The 17,511-nt window shown below is 39.3% G+C and overlaps 1 protein-coding gene across 2 annotated transcripts in view; it reads left to right on the top strand.

The window, feature by feature from the left end:
• The first annotated feature begins 10,042 nt into the window (after positions 1-10,042).
• The window catches only part of LOC139408564 (non-muscle caldesmon-like), a 57,121-nt gene continuing 49,652 nt past the window's right edge, over positions 10,043-17,511 (top strand). The window contains exon 1 of one of the 2 annotated variants that reach the window (XM_071152642.1): positions 10,043-10,147. The gene's annotated coding sequence lies outside the window, so the exon portion shown is untranslated. The remainder of the gene's footprint in view (positions 10,148-17,511) is intronic. The other variant, XM_071152617.1, reaches the window with a different exon arrangement.

The raw sequence follows: 17,511 nt of genomic DNA, 5'->3' as shown, positions 1-17,511 counted from the left end.
AGCACTTATTTAGTTTCCTGTTATGCACCATTAATCAGATTCACTCAAAGGTGAATTCTTGAGTAGTCAGTAAGTCTCAGTGAACTGACTGTAAAATCGTGGTATGAACTTCACCCAGGCTACCCTATTGGGTGCAACAAGGAAACAAAATAATATTGTTCATACAGAAATAAGTGGTGTGCTGAAGGGAGTTACATTAACAGGCATATTTATCATTAACAAGCATATTTGGTAATAGGCTGACTAAGCGTGTATTGAGGCATTTTGCCATTAAAGGAATAGCAGCACGTGAAACGATCAAATGTTCCTTTAAAAAAATCAAAAAAACATTTTCAAACCTCTGTCACGTGCCTTCACTGCCATTATTCTCAATTTCTGTAGGATTTTGCGATGCAATTTTGTTAGTTCTTAAGTGTAAGTGAATTGTGACTGACAGAATCTAGCAGTAGAATATGAACCAGCACTAACAGGTACAAATGGTTATTTATCAAGAAACTTTAAAAGCACTTCGTAACAAGTATTACCTCATTGAGACTGACAGTCAGGCTATTCATTCCAAGACCGGTCGGTGGATTGTGTGATCAAAGCTTCTTTTAGTACATTAATGCTGTAAATGTGTTGTTGAAAAAGATCGGTCAAACTTGATAAGAACATGTCCGCTCATATGCTACATGCTAGTTTAAGAGAAGTTCATATGAAATAACTGTAGTGCTCATGCGGTTAATCATAAAATGCCTATGTTGACATGCTGATTTATGACTTGCGGTATAATTTGACAGAAAAGCTTCTCTTGTTTCAATTTGTGACTCACCATCTGGATTCGGTCTTATGTAGCAAAATTTGAAATTGTATTTTTTACATTGGATGAAAGTACAGACTCAGAGCTAGAAAATGGTATTTGATACACTGCAGTTGAGGAACAATGGAAAATTAATTCTGCTTTGAATGTTGATAAACTTGTAACCCCATTTTGTTGAGAAAATTGCTATTAATGTTTTGGTACACCTACTGGAGAGCTCTTCTTTGTCTACACCCATTCAACATCGTTCACACCCTCTTCACACCAAATTCATTAACAGCCAATCGTATCCATTTATTGTTGCTTTTTTTTTATCCAAAAGATTCAAGTCATTCATTTGTAAACTTGGAAAAGAGGGAACCTCATAATATAACGAAGTGTTCTTAATAAGTCCCAAGTAAAGGAAGTGGAATTGCTTTGCAAATTCTCTCTGAGTAATATTAACCTGAAATTTACCAATGTACTCATCGAACGGCCAAAACTCCCCAGTGTCGTCTACCAAATCACATACAAAATGAATACCCTTGTCAAACCAAAGGCCTTTGAAAATGGATTTCCTATTAATTTAATAACTCTATTATTCCAAATCAATGTTTTGTGGGGGGAAAAATTGTGCTTGAATATCATTTTCCAGAAAACAACATTAGCTGGTGAAACTTAGACAATTTCACAGGTAATTTTGGAGGGTCAAAATCACATTTCTTTAGGAATTCAAGTCCACCAAGTTTATTAAACAGACTGTTAGGGATATGATACGACATAGAGGTAGGATTAGACAGACATATCAACCATTTAATTCTAAAAGCAACCATTAACGAATCAAAATCAATATCCTGTAAACCTCCACGATCATACTAATTGTGATTTCTGAATATAATGTTTTATTCCTCCAAACAAATCTAAATATAACAGAATTAACTTTTAAAAAATGTTATTAGAATAAATAAAAAGGGACTGACTTGGGTAAAATGGTTCTAGATAAACCATCGGTCTTGGACAAAAGAATACGACCCAAGATTGAGATATCACATTGCTGCCATGGACTTAATGAAACTCTCATGGAATTAATCCTATTATCGATGTTTAAAGATTCTCTATCTGAAACGTTTTTAGTGATAACAATTCCTAAATATTTAACTTCCTTTTTAACAGGCAATGTTGACGAAGGCAATGTTGACGGAGTCACAGCAAAGAATTGGCATGAGATCACATTTGTTAAGGTTGGGAGTCAACCCAGAGGCCATAGAAAATGTCTTGATTCTGTCAATAGCCAAGGGAATAAACACTCTATTCTTTAGGAAAAGGGCAGTATCATCTGCAAATGGACTGATATTTATATCTTTACCAAAAATACGGATCCATTTTAAATTCTCAGATTTGTTTAGAAATATGACTAGTAGATCTGTGGCTAAAATAAAGAGATTGGACAACCCTGTCTAATTCCTCTAGTAATAGATAAACAAGGGGATGTACCATTACTAATAGCCACCGAACTGCTATTATCATTATATTGTACATTATCCTTATCACTTAACAGAAATCCTCCCAAAACCCAAAAGTAGAGAGTTCTAAGTTAAAAGTTGTTCGAAAGTGCCAAAAGCATTTTTAAAAATCTAAAAACAATATAAATCTAGGTGAAGAGAGTCCTTCTTTGGTTTGGGTATAAGAACTATTAGTCCCTGTCACAAAGGATAAGATAGCATTAACAATACCCTCTTTGTAGCCCGAAAGCAATAACTCTAAATCACGCCAAAAATGTTGATAGAATTCAGGAGTCATGCTATCCGGTCCAGGAGATTTACCTATAGGCATTTGTTTAATGGTTTAGTCCAACAAAGTAATATCTATATCAGAATCACAGAGTTTCTTAAACCTTTCTTCTATAGGGTTAACAGAGTTATGAACTGAATCAAAAAAGGAATTCAAGTCGCCTTCTGAAAGATGAGATTGATATAGTGAAGTGTAGAAAGAGTATTTTCTTATTAATCACTTCACGATCAACAGAGTGTCATTTACATAAATGGATGTAATACTATTCCTAGTCTGCCTACTCTTCTCCAAATGAAAGAAATAAGATGTGTTTTTTCACCTTTTTCAATCCATTTGGCCTTTGAACGGATGAAGGCACCCTGTTCCTTTTTCATCTTCATTTAAATCAAGTTTATTACTCAGCCTGTTAATATCAACATCTGCTTGGATAATCTTTTCTTAGCATTTTACCAGTAGTGATGGCAAGACATTGATTTCTGAATTTAATAATTTCCCATTTGTTAGTAGAAGAAAGAGCAGGATCGAGACAGGTCCCTCTGATAAGAGCTTTAGACTGTAAACAAAATGGCTCATTCTTTAAAAGAAAAGATGCTTTTGAAAATCTCTTGTCATTATCAAAAGGAAAGAATAATGGAACAATGGCCTGTCAGAGGATCTGAGGAAATACTACATTCCCTGACAAGATTCATAAGATTGGAAGATACCAACCAATGATCAATTCTAGATTTTAATTGTCTGTCGCTAGTTATAGAGTTGAACCAAGAACATTGTTCCACAGTTGGATTCTGTGAACGCCAAATGTCGGAAAGTTGAAAGTTGGGAGCAGAAATGTAGAATGAAGTTATTAAAACAATGGGCTGAATGCCTGGTGGGATACTTGTCCATCCAGTCACGAGGAGCAACATTATAATCGCCTCCAGCAATAATGTTATCTGTGGAATATTTGTTTTTCAATTCAATTAAGACTTCACTAATAGATGTTAGAAGAATGACTGTTATAACCATACATATTTACCAATATGTAACATGACCCTTTTTTTATATTTGAAAACATTAGTTATCCAGTGACCCTCAGCATCACACCTGCTTTCTTAAACTGTACCTGGAAACTGTCTGAAAAGTATTCCCACACCAGCAGATTGAGATGAGCCAAGGCTAAAAATGATCTTGTCACCCCATTGTGAAGTCAGCATCTGAGGAACGTGTCTCTTGAAATAAATAAAAACAATTGGACTTTTTTAATGAATCTTTCCAAAACAAAAATTGCCTTTGGTACGTAAACCCCTGGTGTTCAATTGGTACGTAAACCCCAGGTGTTCAATTGGTACGTAAACCCCCGGTGTTCAATTGGTACGTAAACCCCCGGTGTTCAATTGGTACGTAAACCCCCGGTGTTCAATTGGTACGTAAACCCCCGGTGTTCAATTGGTACGTAAACCCCCGGTGTTCAATTGGTACGTAAACCCCCGGTGTTCAATTGGTACGTAAACCCCCGGTGTTCAATTGGTACGTAAACCCCCGGTGTTCAATTGGTACGTAAACCCCCGGTGTTCAATTGGTACGTAAACCCCCGGTGTTCAATTGGTACGTAAACCCCCGGTGTTCAATTGGTACGTAAACCCCCGGTGTTCAATTGGTACGTAAACCCCCGGTGTTCAATTGGTACGTAAACCCCCGGTGTTCAATTGGTACGTAAACCCCCGGTGTTCAATTGGTACGTAAACCCCTGGTGTTCAAGAATAAAAAGCAAAGAAATGTTGACGAGCAGAGTATCCGAGATAGAGTTGTCTAGAATAAACAAGGGATCCTGAATATAGCATAAGCCCTTCAAAAATGTACTTGACGAACAGTAACGACCATAAAAGGAAAATAAATGGATAGACCATGTAATAACACATATTATATTAATAGTTTAGATCTTCAATTAAACTCTCAAACGTAAAATAAAAACATCTCTGACAGCTAATCATCGCCATATGAAAAATAAATGGAGATTTACTTACATAATATCAATCTTGAAACCAAATGAAATGACTAAAAGCTAACTGATTTCTTGGTATGCCATCAAATGAGAATCAAAAATCAGTGTGCTTACGTTGGTTAATGTTCACATTCAAAACTCGCCACTACGGACAGTATGGCCCTATGCAATATCACCTATATGCGTTGTTCAGATAAACGATTGCATGAATAAACTCACCAGTTGAAACGGTATATGGCTTCATTAGCCTACTACTGTATAAGCAGGCCAACTCATGAAGCATAAATCAGTCAGTCACGTGGCTCCACCCTGCGGTCGTCAATGACAGAACCCCTCGCGAAAGGAGGCTTTTTTTCTCCCTGCATCTTGCCCCATCGACTTGTGGCCACAGCTTCGCATGGGCATCCCTGTCGCGCTTGCTGAAATCTTCTGCAAAGCGAGTGCCTTTCTCCCTGAAGATCGGCGCAAGTTTGGCAGCTCTCCACACCTCGTCTCTCACGTTCCTCAATGCAAACATCATGACCTTGTCTGTGTCTGTTAATCTCCTTTCTCTTATCTCCGAGACGGTGTACAACATCTACAGCGATGTTCAGGATAGCAGGGGAATATGGAACAACCTTCCCAATAATGTCAATCACAATCCCTCTGATATTCTCACCATCAGTTTCAGGTAGCATGTTCAGTCTCAGCCCCCATCGGCGCTTGTATCGGTCCTATTCATCACTCGCTGTGCGCAGCTCCTCGTTTTCTTTTGTCAGGGCATCAACTTTATTTTTCAACAGTTTCACATCAGTGGCAATATCCTTAATGCCTGCTGCATTAAAACTCTGTAGTTTTGTGGGGTTTCGAAGGGGTTATTTGGACACCTGTACCGAAGACTAATTCCTCCGACCTCGGTACCGTTAATTCTGGGAGAGTGTCAGAATCTTCCATATAGATGACAGTATCTACTTCGGTTACGACAGCTCCCTCTACATTTTTGCTAGCTTCCATCTCGGCTAATGTTACTAGCTAGTCTTGGCTGAACTTGCTTGAAGTATAACAAAGTGGAGAAGGGATGTTCGGTAAACCCAAAAAAAGAGCAAAAATTCAGCGCATCAATGTTGTTGAGAAATGTAGCAAAACCTTTGTAGTTATCGATTGATAATGTTGTCTTACACTGCGATAGACAGGACTATCAAGACATACTGAGCAGCTCACGTTAGACAGAAGCATGCTACGTGGCAGACCAATCCAAACTCATCTCCCGGCATGTCCAGCCCATCCAATATCTCAGCCAGTGTTACCTTAAAAGTAAAAGTATTCTTAACATAGTTTAGGTTATGTGAACAGCACTGCATTTTCAATTAAATACAGTGCTACTAAAGATGTTTTAGATTTGTACATTATTTGGATACTAGTATTCAGAGCCGGTCCAGGCCGTTCTGGCGCCCTAGGCGAAACAAAAAATGGCCGCCACTACAAGAATAATCCCAGTAAGCAACATTTAAGTTGAAAAAACGTCTAAAATAAGTATTTTTCAAGACATTGAAGTTGGGTTCAATTTAAGCTCTGAATGAAAGTTTAAAATAGGTATTTTATGGATGTTTAGATCAGGTACATTTTTGGTTCTGAATGAAAGTTGAAAATATGTCCAGACCGGAAAAAATCGGAGCCAAACATAGACCAAAAAGTCAACTTTGACATTGTGTGTAGGCCAGTGACAGAAAATTCAATTCAATACATTTCGAATTCAGACTAACAGACTAACTCAACAAAATGTGGAACAATTCAAGGGGTGTGAATACTTTCTGAAGGCACATTGTTTGTGGCGCATTACTGTGATGTTTTTTGTTTGTTTTTTACACAAGGAAGATACTTTGTTACTTTATGTTTTGTGTGTCTCATTTTGTATTGTACGTCTGTCTGTCTGTCTGATATTTTTTTTAACGTTCTGTCCATCTGTCATAATAACCATCGTATTTGTTGTTGTGGTCTTCAGGTCATTAGGGAAATGATGACTAATATTATTAGTTCATCACTAAAACCGTAAATGTGTAAATATATTGATACTACAAAATACTGTAGTCATGTCCTGTAATATTTTCTGTAATGTATTATCCCCACGGTTATACTAAATGTTCAGTGACGACATTAAGTATTAAACTTAGTTTGAAAACTTGACTTTGCCATTTGATGGTTTGCATGGTGGAAATAAAATGAAATGACTCGCTCTGTAATTGTAACGAATGCGCTGAGAGTACAGGGAGCGAGTGTTTTAATAAAGAAACAAAACACAAACAACACTCCCAACATGAAAATAGAGTCAATAACACCTGAGGAAAGAACCAAGGGGAGTGACAGATATAGGGAAGATAATCAAGGAGGTGATGGAGTCCAGGTGAGTGTCATGAGGTGCAGGTGCACAAGACGATGGTGACAGGTGTGCGGGATAATCAGCAGCCAGATGACCTATAGACCGGTGAGGGGAGTATACGTGATAGTAATGATATAACTGTCTCAGAAGTTTTCTTTGTGGTAAAAATGCCAAAGATGTTTCAAAGAATTGAAAGCATGTCTGTGTAGTTGGTAGTGTATTATGATGAGAGTGTTCCTTTAAGAAAGTGTGCTAGAGTTTTCTTGAATCATGATAGTCAAGTGAACTGCAATGAGCAAAGCCCAAAGATAATGAACCTTTTCGTCAGGGTGAACACAGGCGGATACAGGGGGGAGTGGCTGTTTGAGTTATTTGGCATGAAGGAGAAGACTGGGACTGACAAAAACCATCAGTTCTGGGTGTGAGACTGTCGCCTGGGATCAGGCTAACAAGAATGAGGAGTATGGTGTACAATATTCTTATTCCCCCTTGTGCTTAAATTGAGCTTGCAGGAACCAATAGAAAATTCAAAAAAGTGCAAACCTAACACACCTTACTTGCATTCCAGAGAGGTCAAGCAAGATTTTAAATAATTATTTGAACCTAGATCTGTTTAGCATATTGGGAGGGTACTGTGTATGTACTATAGGCCTACACATGCACTACATGACCAGAAGTATATGCACACCTGCTCGTCCAACATCTCATTCCAAAATCATAGGCATGAATAGAGAGTTGGTCCTTCCTTTGCTGCTATAGGAGCCTCCACTCTTCTGGGAAGGCTTTCCGCTAGATGTTGGAACAGTGCTACGGAGACCTGCTTCCATTCAGCCACATGAGCATTCGTAAATCAGGCACGAATTTTGGGTGATTAGGCCTGGCTTGCAGTTAGCGTCCTAATTCATCCCACAAGTGTTCGATGGGGTTGAGGTCAGGGCTCTGTGCTCTGTGCTGGCCAGTCAAATTCTTCCCCACTGATCTCAACAAAGCATTTCTGTATGGACCTCACTTTGTGCACAGGGGTATTATAATGCTGGAACAGGAAAGGGCCTTCTCCAAACTGTTGCCACAAAGTTGGAAGCACAGAATCGTCTAGAATGTCATTGTATGCTGTAGCGTTAAGATGTCCCTTCACTGGACCTAAGGGGCCTAGCCCGAACCATGAAAAACAGCCCCATACCATTATTCCTCCTCCACCAAACTTTACAGCTGGCACTATGCAGTCGAGCAGCTAGCGTTCTCCTGACATCCGCCAAACCCAGATTAGTCTGTCGGACTGCCACATGGTGAAGCGCGATTCATCACTCCAGAGAACGCATTACCACTGCTCCAGAGTCCAATGGCAGTGAGCTTTACACCACCCCAGCCGACGCTTGGCATTACGCATGGTGTGCGGCTGCTCAGCCATGGTAACAGATTTCATGAAGCTCCCGACAAACAGTTATTGTGCTGATGTTGCTTCCAGAAGCAGTTTGGAACTCAGTAGTGAGTGTTACAACCGAGGACAACACTCTGCGGTCCCTTTCTGTGAGCTTGTGTGGCCTACCACTTCGTAGCTGAGCCGTTGTTGCTCCAAGACGTTTCTACTTCACAATAACAGCACTTACAGTTGGCTGGGGCAACTCTAGCAGGGCAGAAATTTGACGAACTGGCTTGTGGCATCCTATGACTTTGCGACGTTGAACGTCACTGAGCTATTCAGTAGAGCTATTCAGTAAGGCCATTCCACTGCCAATGTTTTTTTTAATGGAGATTGCATGGCTGTGTGCTCAACTTTACACCTGTCAGCAACTCCTGTGGCTGAAATAGCCGAATCCACTCATTTGAACAGGTTCCACATATTTTTGTACATATACTGCATCCTTTGAATATGATTGCTCTTTAATTTAGGTGGACAGAGGAGTTTCAATTAGCTGTTGACTGTTGGAGTAGTAACATGTCCTTGTTTGGTGGGAAGCTACTGTAGCTCTGTGTTCTGGCAGGAGAGAGAGTTGTCAGCTGTTGGAAAGGGCTTTAATAGACTCTTATTTACTCATACATTTTGGCGTGGTTCAGATTCTTTTTAGATTACTGCATTGACTTCCCATCTCACTTAATAAAACTCCTTTTAAACTGATTATATTGCCAGTTTGCAAGCACAATATAAGTAAGCTACACGGTATATTTATTTGTTGGTACATTTTCTCACAATCACATTAGTTATTGGTCTTGCAGCACTCGCCACTCTAATTAGTTTGTATATTCTGACCTGAAATAGCTGCATCCAATAGCTGCCAGTATGGTTAGTAATTAACTATGTAATTATTAGCCTACAGCTTTATTGAAAGCAGTAATGGTTCCCCCAATACCCTTTGAATTAGGTATTAGCTCTTAAGGATGGTCTCCCACCTATAATCTGCCTATCCGTTTCTAAAGTATGAATCAGACAACATTCCCACCTGGACGACATCATGGTTCCCTCCCTTGTTCTCTTTGCCCTGCCACATTTTTGTACATTTCACATCTGTCACATACCAATGCTGCTATATGAAAGCTACAGCTCCAAGACTAATGGCATAGTGCCAAGTTTCGTCCCATTATTTCGCAGTATTTGTTGAGAACAGCCAAAGTCTTTCAATATTGTTTTCTATTTATTTCTTCAAAAACACGATTTGTCATTCTTTGGTGAAGTTAATTGTGGAGATAAGGTGGCAGGTAGCCTACCGGTTAAGAGCGTTAGAACAGTAACAGAAAGGTCGCTGGTTCGAATCCCAGAGCCGACTAAGTAAAACAATCTGTGGATGTTCCCTTGAGCAAGGAAGTTAACCCACTGTTCCCTGGCCGTCATAGTAAATAAGAACTGACTTGTCTAGTTAAATAAAGGTTAAATAACAAAAAAAATAGATTAATTGCTCTGGATAAAAACACCTGATAAATGACTGAAACATATATAAGGATGTTTCATCATATTAGAAAGCAATAGTTACTTTTTTGTAGAAGAAAAATACATTACAACTCTTTATTGCTTTTATCGTGAGCGTTTCATTATTAGGAAAAGCCAACCGTCTCCGATACACATAGATGACCACAAGTAGAGAGAGAAATAGCCAATGTAGCCTAAACATCTTAGAAATGTGAGCGGGACAGGAGGAGCCAAAACTGCACCATAGCCAATGGATAAAAGCTCAATTGTTTCAACTCTCTCCGAAGCTTCTGACATCGAACATAAAGAAACAACTGAACTTGGCTTTCTGCAGGACAGGTACGTTTGAATTAGATATGAACTTTACATGTATTCATTTCACACGCGAGAATATGTGCCACAACTCAGTTGCCATGATTTTGTGCGCATCCCATTTTCCAAAGAAATTCGAGGCTTTTTGCAAGCTAGGCTGCGGGTATAGTTCAAGAATAATACGTTATACCCCATAGTATGAAATGAAACGATTTCACATAAAATGTTTCCCATGTTTACTGTATGTTCTTTAAATTGATAATTGCAACACAGTTCTACTAGTTTATTGACTCAGTAGGGTAACGTTGGATAACTAGTACCCCTTAAGTACAATTTCCAATTGCTGCGGGGAAAAAAGCTAGGTTTGGTAAAACAATATATAATAAAAATAAAGTAGATATCAAGCAAACTATGAAGAAAAATAAGAGGGCCCCAACACACTCACCTTAAATTTGACTGCTTTATTAATTAAAAACGGATTACATTTTTTTATTTTATCTCTAAGCAAGTGGATCTATTTATCTTTAGGCTCCCCTAATGGTATACAGGGCCTTCAGAAACTATTCATACCCGTTGACTTATTCCAAATTTTGTTCCACAGCCTGAATTCAAAATTAATTAAATATATTTAAGTTGGTTATTGATCATTGCTAGAAAGCCATTTTCGAGTCTTGCCATAGATGTTCAAGACAATTTAAGTCAAAACTGTAACTAGGCCACTCAGGAACATTCAGTGTTGTCTTGGTAAGCAACTCCAGTGTATATTTGTTTAGGTTATTGTCCTGATGAAAGGGGAATTTGTCTCCCAGTGTCTGTTGGAAAGCAGACTGAACCAGGTTTTCCTTTAGGATATGGCCTCTGCTTAGTTCTATTCTTAGAAATAATGGACTGTTTCTTTTTATCCTAAAAAACTCCCTAGTCCTTGCCAATGACAAGCATACCCATAACATGATGCAGCCACCACCATGCTTGAAAGTATGAAGAGTGGTACTCAGTTACGTTTTGCCCCAAACATAACACTTTGTAATCGGGACATAAAGTTAATTTCTTTGCCACATTTTTGGCAGTTGTACTTTAGTGCCTTATTGCAAACAGTATGCATGTTTGGAATATTTTGATTCTGTTCATGCTTCCTTCTTTTCACTCTGTCATCTAGGTTAGTATTGTGGAGTAACTATAACTTTAGTTCATAACAGCAATCAGAACAATCAATCCCTAATACATCAATTGCTTCACTCATATAGTTATTAACATACTAAACTCAAAGTTTTAAAAATCATTCAGTTTCCAAATCATAATCAAAAACCCAATTAATTATCCAACCAAAATTTAGAATGACATTGCTCAGTGATTCAAATTGGTCCTATCACTTAAAGTAAAAATAACCTCAATTTAACAACATTGGCAGAATGTACATTTATATTAACATCCAGTGTAATTATCCCATAATTCTACTATTAACTTTTTTATCATGATTATAATACAGAAATTAACCACACCTATCACATCCATTAAACTCTGTAACTGTTTTAAAGTTACCATTGGCCTCGGGTGAATTCCTGAGCAGTTTCCTTCCTCTCTGGCAACTGAGTTAGGAAGGACGCCTGTATCCTTGTACTAACTGGGTGTATACACCACCCCAAGAGTAATAAATAACTTCACCATGCTCAAAGGGATATTCAAGTTTTTACCTATCCACCAATAGGTGTCCTTCTTTGCGTGGCATTGGAAAACCTCCCTGGTCTTTGTGGTTGAATCTGTGTTTGAAATTCACTGCTCGACTGAGAGACCTTACAGATAATTGTATGTGTGGGCTTCAGAGATGAGGTGGTCATTAATAAATCATGTTAAACACATGCAACTTATGTGACTTGTTAAGCAATTTCTTTGCAATTTTAAATTCAGGCTGTAACACAACAAAAAGTGGAATAAGTCAAGGGGTGTCAATACTTTCTGAAGGCGCTGTGATATAAAAACATTTAAAGACATTTAATTAGATAATATTTATACCTTTTTATAAAATACTAAATATTAATTCAACTTACCTCAGAATCATTTTATTAGATGAGACAGATAAAAAAAAAATCAGCAAGAGTAGTGGCAGCCAGGGAAAGTTTGACACCGCTATATTGATTGTTATGACTAAATAATGCTTAATAATGAAATGATACAAGGGAAATGATATAAATAGGGGAGGAGAGTTTTTGGTAGCAAGTTAAGAAACAATGAAGAAACGTTTATTTTCATATTCTTTAGATTCTCAAGATTTATTTGTCCCTTATTCAATCTGAATATAATTAGAGAAAGAATAAATGTACATCTTTTACAACATCCATTTACCAAAGATGCTAACTGCCTTCTGCATTCCCTTCGAAGGGAAGAAAGACTTAGGGCTGGATTCAAACAGTAGTGCCGAAGATCTGCATTGTAGCGCGGTTGAAATTTAAAAGTAATTTTCAACTGAGTCGACATATGCAGCGTTTACTGTGAATGCAGTCTCAGCGAACGCGGAAACATTGCCTTTAAATTTAAATCACGCTATAACGCTGATCTTCTGCGCTACTGATTGATTCCAGGCCTTAAGCTATTTTAGCCTTGTAACTGCGCCATGGTCTCGACTGCTAAACTAGATCACATGCCTCAGACACCTTGTGAATCATCAGAGACTCTTTGTTTTTGAAGCTTGGTTAGTAAGAACTCTTATTCCAGACATGATGATGAGCATGAAGCCAGTCTGGTGATATGAAAGCAGCCACAGACAGTCTCAACTTGTTTGAAGTATTTTCTTGGGCTTTAAAGGCGTGTAATTGAAGGCCACTCTCTGCATTCATCACCCCAGTTATAGTCACATGCACGTGCACACAGGCACACATTCGCGCTCACACACACACACACACACACACACACACACACACACACACACACACACACACACACACACACACACACACACCAAGTGGAGCCCATTGGAAATATGTGACCTGCAGTACAAAACGGGATGGCGAAAAGAAAGAAATGGTAAATCGAGCATTCCTCAATCATGAAGTAAGAGTAAGCTGAAACCCATGGATTTTGTTGATTTAAGTCTGTGCAAGTATGCCTTAAGTAGCCTAGCTTGCAGATGTTTCGCCAGCCAGTAACATAAAAATAAAAAATACCTAGGAATTACACCACACAGTACCAGTCAAAAGTTTGGATACGTCTACGTCTAGGGTTTTTCTTTATTTGTACTATTTTCTACATTGTAGAATAATTGTGAAGACATCAACACTATGAAATACCACATATGGAATCAGGTAGTAACCCCCCAAAAATGTGATTCTTCAAAGTATCCACCATCTGCCTTGATGACAGCTTTGCACACTCTTGGCATTCTCTCAACCAGCTTCACCTGGAATGCTTTTCCAACAGTCTTGAAGGAGTTCCCACATATGCTGAGCACTTGTTGGTTGCTTTTCCTTCACTCTGCAGTCCAACTCATTCCAAACCACCTCAATTGGGTTGAGGTATGGGATTGTTGAGTCCAGGTCATCTGATGCAGCACTCCATCACTCTCCTTCTTGGTCAAATAGCCCTTACACAACCTGGAGGTGTGTTGGGTCATTGTCCTGTTGAAAAATAAATGATAGTCCCACTAAGCGCAAACCAGATGGGATTGCATATCGCTGCAGAATGCCGTGGTAGCCATGCTTGTAAAGTGTGCCTTGAATTCTAAATAAATCACAGACAGTGTCACCAGCAAAGCACCCCCACACCATCACACCTCCTCTTCCATGCTTCACAGTGGGAACCACACATGCGGAGATCATCCGTTCACATACTCTGCGTCTCACAAAGAACAAAGAACCAAAAATCTCAAATTTGAACTCATCCGACCAAAGGACATATTTCCACCAGTCAAATGCCTATTGCTCATGTTTCCTGGCCCAAGCAAGTCTCTTCTTATTATTGGTGTCCTTTAGTAGTGGTTTCTTTGCAGCAATCTGACCATGAAGGCCTGATTCAAGCAGTCTCATCTGAACAGTTGATGTTGAGATGTGTCTAACTTATTTGGGCTGCAATTTCTTATGAACTTGTCCTCTGCAGCAGAGGTAACTCTGGGTCTTCCTTTCCTGTGGCGGTTCTCATTAGAGACAGTTTCATCATAGCACTTGATGGTTTTTGTGACTGCACTTGAAGAAACGTTTAGCTTTCTTGACATTTTCCGGATTGACTGACGTTCATGTCTTAAAGTAATAATGGACTGTCGTTTATCTTTGCTTATTTGAACTGTTCTTGCCATAATACAGTATGGACTTGGTATTTTTCCAAATAGGGCTGTCTTCTGTATACCACCCCTCCATCATTGGCTCAAACGCATTAAGAAGGAAAGAAATTCCACAAATTAACTTTTAACAAGGCACGCATGTTAATTGACATGCTTTCCAGGTGAATATTTCTTGAAGCTGGTTGAGAGAATGTCAAGAGTGTGCATGTAGTGTATTTTTCCCCCTCTCCTTGTGGATGAGAAGTTCTCACATCTGCTTTACCCAGGCCAGTGTGTGTGTGTGTGTGTATGTGTGTGTGTGTGTGTGTGTGTGTGTGTGTACGCTCTCTCTACCCTGACCCAGGCAGCGAATACTATAATTTGACTTAACACTCTGTTTGTCATACATTAAGCAGACGTCCTGCAGTGGAAAAGCTGTGTGCCGCAGAGTACATGCCAAGTCAGGCTCCTATTCCTTAGATGGTAGTGGTTATGGAGACCAAAGCCAGTGCCTCATTGTGTATGTGTGTGAGCCGTTGAGCCATCGTCTCCTGATGAACAATGAGCTTGTCTCCTGGGGACCAGGAATGGTTTCTGGCTACAACTATCTCTCTCTCCTATAGAAGATCATCCACTTTTCTAATTAGTCAGTGACTGTGAGAAAGGGATTTGTGAATCTCATTGGAGAAAAAAAGAGCACAAGGCTGTCTCTTTCTGATATATGTGTGTCTGTGTTTTTGTGTCTTAGTATTCTAACCTGTGTCAGTGTTAAAACGCTTGTCTCCTGTGTGCCATAAGACTGTGTAAAACAACTGAGCTAAAGCCAAGGCAGTTGCTCCAGGAGCTAAACCAAGACTTCAGGTCTCAGCTAAGGTTATCATGCGAGTGTGTTTCACCTCAGTGAAACTCTGAAGCTTCTCTCTTCAGAGTGCACCAGTATTGGGAAAGGGGGATACCTAGTAAGTTTCAGAACTGATTGCATTAAACCGAAATGCGTCTTCAGTGTTTAACCCAACCACTCTGAATAACAGAGGTGCGGGGGGCTGCCTTAATTGACATCATCGGTGCCCGGGGGGCAGTTGTTGTTGGGGGTTAACTGCCTTGCTCAAGAGCAGAACAGTAGAGTTTTTCACCTTGCCGGCTTTTTGATTTGAATCAGCGACCTTAACCTCTGGGTTACCTGCTACCCGCTGTCTCATTGTTTCACTGCCATAAGGTCAGCTTAGAAATGTGAATTGAATTACATGTTTAGGTAAGGATGAGATGCTGGCACCCTCCTTCCGTACAGCAAGCTGTACACATTGTGCTGATTGAAACAGTTGTGTCTGCTTATTACTGTTTCTCGTCACCAGAGAAATTAAGATCTATCCCGTTGTTTTATGGGAAAAAGTGCATTCAAGTTAAGCGTTAAGTCAAGTTGAGCATGCATACAAACACAGCATTCAACTAAAACTCCAGACTTGAGTCATGTATAGAGAGCAACATTGTATATTGCCAATAGTATCATGTTTCCTCTGTCAAAATCTGTAAATCCATTTAGCACAAATTTAGTTTATGATATTCTATCAACTGGCGTGGCAGGGTGTGAAAGCTGATGTGAAAGGCAAACACCAGACACATCGCATCAATAGGGTTAAAGGGATACTCTAGATTTTGGCAATGAAACCCTTTATCTAATTCTCCAGAGTCTGATGAACTCGTGGACACCATTTTTACTTGCTTTAACACAAGCACCTGAAGTCTATGGTAACTGATAACATGCTAGTAGATACCATAGACTTCTAGTCATTGCACAAATGCTAGTTAGCATGGGTTCACAAAACTACCTCTAACTTCCTTCATACATAAAAAATGGTATCGAAGAGTTCATCTGACTCTGGGGAAGTAGATAAATGGCATCATTGCCAAAATCCTTTAACCCACTTGTTGGGAACTGTAACGTGTCTCATATAGCTAGTGTCACTACACTGCACTCTCCGAACGGGAAGGCACGTCCCCGTGCTTCGACTACTCAGCTCCCTGACATGTTTGGGCCATGTGTTCCCGATGGCCTAATAGCCTCCATCCCACTTCTGACACCAGTACAGCAAAGCAGGGAAGTGAACCCAGGTCGCTGACGTCAATTCCCACCCACTTGGTGGGAATTGTAACATGGCTTATATAGCGAGGATCGCTACAATATTATCATCTTTAGAAATGTAATAAGGATGCTGTCCTATAATACACATAATATACAGTATAGAGGTTGACCGATTATGATTTTTCAACGCCGATACCGATACCGATTATTGGAGGACCAAAAAAGCCGATACCGATTAATCGGACGATTTTTTAAAACATTTATTTGTAATAATGACAATTACAACAATACTGAATGAACACTTATTTTAACGTAATATAATACATCAATAAAATCAATTTAGCCTCAAATAATGTGTTCAATTTGGTTTAAATAATGCAAAAACAAAGTGTTGGAGAAGAAAGTAAAAGTGCAATATGTGCCATGTGAGAAAGCTAACGTTTAAGTTCCTTGCTCAGAACATGAGAACATATGAAAGCTGGTGGTTCCTTTTAAAATGAGTCTTCAATATTCCCAGGTAAGAAGTTTTAGGTTGTAGTTATTATAGGACTATTTCTCACTATACGATTTGTATTTCATATACCTTTGATTATTGGATGTTCTTATAGGCACTTTAGTATTGCCAGTGTAACGGTATAGCTTCTGTCCCTCTCCTCGCTCCTCTCTGGGCTCGAACCAGGAACACAACGACAACAGCCACCCTCGAAGCAGCGTTACCCATGCAGAGCAAGGGGAACAACCACTCCAAGTCTCAGAGTGAGTGACGTTTGAAACGCTATTAGCTTGCACCCCGCTAACTAGCTAGCCATTTCACATCGGTTACACCAGCCTCATCTCGTGAGTTGATAGGCTTGAAGTCATAAACAGCACAATGAAGAGCTGCTGGCAAAACGCACGAAAGTGCTGTTTGAATGAATGCTTACAGCCTGCTGCTGCCTACCACCGCTCAGTCAGATACCTGTTTGCTTGTATGCTCAGTCAGGCAGGACACGCTAGATAAACTAGTAATATCATCAACCATGTGTAGTTAACTAGTGATTATGATTGTTTGATTGTTTTTTATAA

Source organism: Oncorhynchus clarkii, chromosome 1 (assembly GCF_045791955.1).
Source record: "Oncorhynchus clarkii lewisi isolate Uvic-CL-2024 chromosome 1, UVic_Ocla_1.0, whole genome shotgun sequence".
NCBI classification, from domain to species: domain Eukaryota; kingdom Metazoa; phylum Chordata; class Actinopteri; order Salmoniformes; family Salmonidae; genus Oncorhynchus; species Oncorhynchus clarkii.
The sequence above is the reverse complement of the archived record's forward strand: the minus strand, read 5'-3'. Positions and strand labels throughout refer to the sequence as shown.